This window comes from Brachionichthys hirsutus, chromosome 12, assembly GCF_040956055.1.
Source record: "Brachionichthys hirsutus isolate HB-005 chromosome 12, CSIRO-AGI_Bhir_v1, whole genome shotgun sequence".
Lineage (NCBI taxonomy): Eukaryota > Metazoa > Chordata > Actinopteri > Lophiiformes > Brachionichthyidae > Brachionichthys > Brachionichthys hirsutus.
This window is the reverse complement of record NC_090908.1, coordinates 10,355,464-10,360,499: the sequence shown is the minus strand read 5'-3', so window position 1 is coordinate 10,360,499 and position 5,036 is coordinate 10,355,464.

Sequence of the window (5,036 nt, the reverse complement as noted above, 5' to 3'; positions counted from 1 at the left end):
CTTAGACATCATCATCAAGTCTTGGCCACGTCCACCCACAAGACCGGGCTTCCAGAGTGAACTATGACATGTCCAGACAGTCCCACCACGCTTTTCCACACACACTCTTCAAGCGAGAGAGGAGAAGTGAGAGGAGTGCCTCATTCAAAATAAAAAGTTAAGGGGGGGCGGCAGGAGGAGGTGCACTCTGTACTGGCTGCTCCTCTCCTGACTCCTCCTTGCTCGTCCTTATCCTTTTGTCACTGCCTTGAAAAGCCGTCTCTCCTGCTGATGGATGCCTCAGAATTACGGCAGTGCCGTCTTTCAGACCACAACACAAATGCTTTCAACATTTTAAGGCAAAGGGCAAGTCTTTTCTCCTAACTTGTTCTCTTTTGTTAGTACCTGAATGTTAGAAAAACTACATATATATATATATAAATACAAAGAGCTACGCTGATTTCCCTCTAATCAATGACACTAAAACTGAATAATGCAACCATGTATTAAGCTGACATGTTAAAATCTAAACTAATAACGCACTGAAAATAAAGACATTCAATCCACCAGAGACAACGAAGCCTTTTCTAAATCGCTTCTACATTTATTGACCAATTCACTTCAGACCAGCTCTTTTCATTGTTCTGTGGTTACACAGTGAACCAGCCCCATCTTCCTTGTCTGAACTGTTTTCTCATGCTGCCCAATTTAGCCAGTTGACAAGAGACTCTAATGGTAGCTTAGCGATAAAAGGAGCAGGAGGTGTCTGCAAAAAGTCTCCAATTGGAGCAGGGTTTAAAATAAAGGGAAGTCAACCTCGGTTGCTGATAGGAAGGAACTGGTTTAAATGTCTTAACGTTGTTGATGGTTCCGCAGAGTCTGCGATATTATGGGTTGTTTGGTCTGATAAATGTGGAGGGTGGCCACCAAAGGAAGACAGAAGGTGTGGACAACCTTAAAAACTAGCTGACTGTGGCCTGCTAAATAAATAAATAACACAATGCAGCTCACAAGAAGTTATTGTTGATTTTGTCCCAGTAAAACATTTCAATCAATCATCAATGTGTCCTATGATGACCGTCTTCCTTTCATGAAAAAAGAACTAAGATACTTGGGATTCAAAGGTTTGGAATTTAATTACACCGGAAAGACAATCTGCTGTGGGGAAAACAACTCATTATAAAGATGACTTTGAGGTCATGCCATGCAAGACGATTTAAGTTGGAAAAAAAAATTGTGTTCAGGAAACGTTAAATTAGCCACAAGCCAGCTTTTCTGTTTCAGACTCGGTGATCAAAGATGCAAACCAAAATAAACATGGTGCTTGTATTGGGGGGGATTGGTTAACAAACCTCGGGTTTATTACCCCATAGGTTTACTAAGGGGTAATGATTACCTTTAAGCATCAACGCTAACATCTATATGTCTCACTGATTCATTAAAGGAAGATTACAGAACAGAGTCAGCAATAACTTCAACAAAGGTCTTCAAAACCGGACCTGTGTAAGTTACGAGGTTGAAAAAGTGTCGATCGAAGTTGGGATCAGAAAGCCCCACCAACATGATTCCTGGATCTGTTCAAGGTTTCTGCCTGTTAAAAGGCAGTTAAAGCGCTATTATTCTATTGCAATGATAACTAGATGACCAGAACCCAGAGAGAACCCACGCAGGCACAGGGAGAACATGCAAACTCCTCACAGAAAGGCCCCAAGGCGGATTCGAACCTGTGACCTTTCTGCTGTGAGGCAACAGCGCTGACCGCTGCGACATTTCTTGAACAAAAGTCTCTGTCTCTCTTCTCGACTATCTATCACCGACATTGCAGAGGATGTAGAGTCGCCATGACGACATGACCAGAGAATTTCCTCTTCCTGAGAGCAAAGATTTTTACATTTTGTGATTATAATAGGATTGGTAAAAAAAATAAAAGAAAATGTCCCACCTCGTGTCTTAAAAATCTGACAAGTACTCAGAGTATTTGATACAAATGTCATACTGAAATGAATCAATGTTAATAAATGTTTTCTGCACATTTATGAGAGAAGACAGAGAGATTCGATTTGTAAGGGTGAAAGAAATGTTAAAGATCTGCCCCCAGATGTCTGTCCTCACCATATGTGGACAAAGGTATGAAACCCAAGCCCAGGAATGAGCCTGAGGACTGAGAGCATCAGCGGGAAGGCGAATGACCAGTTAATTACAACAGCAACAAGACCCGCTGAGCGTAATCCACGAGGGCCTGGAGGCGTCCAATTACCTGCCTCTGCACGGCGCTATTTTATGTCCCACTGGCTGCCTGTCGTATATATTGAATTTCATGTGCGGAGCGCCAGTTTCAACAACGCTAAAAATATAGAAATTTAGAATATAAAGAATACAAAGGTGTGAACAATGCGATCGCCACACAAGGAATTTTACAGCAACCCTTCCTGGGAACTCGCAATGAATGCACTTTGAGGCACCTTAAAGCCGCCGACATACAGCAAGTCAAGCGTAACCGCTGCACAAACAGAGCCTTAAAACCAGACGCATGTTGGAGGGCAGGTTGACGACACAAAAAACATGAAGGCCTGCGCTCCTTAGGCCTTTTGATCCCCCCCTCCTTCGCTGGTGTTATTTCAGCAAGCGGAGGTCGTTGACCTCTCTGTGAGGCCCAGTCGTGTTCCAGTCTCAGTGGTTACACAACCAGTAAGATCAGACCGGTTTCATGGCTGGGAACTTTAAATGAATCCACAGAGACTCGTGCGGCCGGGAACACAAATTATGCGCGGCGTGTTGCAGCGCCGTAAACGGCTTGCGGCACGTCACAGCTCAGCGGCGAGGTGCACGCATGTAACAACTTCAATCGACTGCAAAAGTAAAAGCTCACAAGGAAATTCCACAGAGCTCCGAATCTGAGTCGTCCAAATGTGTCCCTGAGCGACAGGTTGCATGAATTAGGAGAGCTCTGAGAGAGCGCAGGCCTCCACCAAGCAGCTCATTCTCCTTGTGATTGGATTCACACCGTCCACATCATCATCATCGAAAGGTTCTAAATGAAAAGAATCGGAGTCGGTGTGAATTTTTAACTGATCGTTGAATCCATAAATGGAGTTTTCAATGTAAAAATGTCTTCTTTTTTTTCTGATCTCATTCTAGATCAGATCCAGAAGACATTACGCATGATAGCTTTTATCGGACTCCTTTATGGCTGTGAATTTATGGTGAGTGAATTGAATGCATATTTTACGAGATAAGATTTTTTTGGGGAAAAAAGTAAATGGGGGGGGGGTGAAATACAAGCCCGCTTCGACAATACGTGTGTATTGTCTAATTCCATCACACACACACACACGTCTCGTGCTTCTCTACTGCTTTACCACAGAAGACAAATTATACGCCTGAATGGAAGGATCTAATTCAAACGACACCCTCACTCACAGAAGGTCAGCGCTATCAGAGTAGGGGGGGTGGGGGGGGTGGACGTTTCCCACAAATAGACTAATCGCAGGCCGGGCTGCCACAGAGCACCCGTGTAAATGCGTCCCGTTCAGAGCTATCGATTAGCTTCAGAGAAAACTTCCAACGAATAGTGACACAAAGAGTTGCAGCAAAGCAGCAGAGGTGAATTGAATGGAACGGATCCGTGTTTAGCTCGAGCTCTGCATGAAACACGACGCTGAACATTAATAAAGCATCGATCAGCTCTTTGTTATTTCACACAGCTTGGCGTCCCGAATGGTGTCACATCGCCGGTGTGTCTGCGCCGTAATCCGAGCGCCTCTGCTTCTTTGTTTTTGGCAGCCGGCCCCGGCCAGGAGTGCACGTTTGTGCACGCGAGCCCCCCCCCCCCGCCGGGTGTACTGTTTCAACATGGCATCCCGGCAAAGAAACCTTCTCATGTTACAGTCGAACATCACGCCACATGAGGCTCTGTAGAAACAGAATCTACTTCTATCACTTCATATTGGATCGGCGCCGCTTCAGCTTATGGCTGGATGAGCAGCGTGGGGGTTAGGCTGGTGGGGGGGGGGAGATGCTGATGCTGTCTGGAAGATGGAGGTCTGGTGTGACATCTAGTGGCAGCGGTGCATGTTGTATATTTCACCTTTTTAAAAAGACCCCACAAAAAAAAAATGGGTGAAATGCCATAAGAAATACAAATCCAGAGATTCCAGTCCCACCAAACTGCAGATGCAGAACATCGTAAAGTCGTACGGGCCTCTCGCTTGCTTCAAAGGCGACACACATCATCATGCCAGTGTTTCATCTGAATAACCCAGCGTCTCGTACACAGAGACAGCCCCGCGGGATTCCTCGGCAGTCCTGCTCGGGCAAGCAGAAACGGCTTGGTTGTCATTTCCGAACGAGACACATCCCATAACAACGGGAGGAGGACGTGGACCGTGGTGTCTCCGCACAATGGTCACAGCAGAGGAAAGAGGGCAGCCGGCGTGAACGCGGATGCCGTCCGTCTTTGACGTGTGGGAGAAAAAGGCTTTTTCTCAGTAAATACTATCACTGGCGAGGTAGATCAAAGTTGGACTGTTGTTCCGACAAATTGACTGTATTCTTAGTGTGAAACACCGTGAAGCCCCCCCACCGGGGGGCCCCGGTGAGTCATCGGTTCCTGTGTTGATTCAGATTTAATCCAAACACGTGTGGCATGCATGCTTTGGGAACCGCCGCCCATGCACACACAGCTTTTGTCATCACTCTCGGGGGGGGAAATCTCACTTCTAATTGTGTGTGCAGCCCTGGAGGATGTGGAGACTTACCTGTACCTGTAATGACTCCACTAACCAGTTCTCCATCAGGCCGGAGCAATCGGAAATGTCTGCCGTGTAATTGGCCCGCAATGCCTGGGAGGCGTTATCCCAGACATGCGGACTTGATGCATCCGTCAGAAGGGAGAATGAAAACCACCGACGCCACACGAGGAGATGAGCTGCTGACATCACGCTGAATACACACTATTTTCATTATTTCATTGATAAAAATAAGAATTGTCTAGCCTAAGAAAATTAAAACTGTGAAAACAAGTGAATTAAAAACACTTATTACAACATATATGCAGT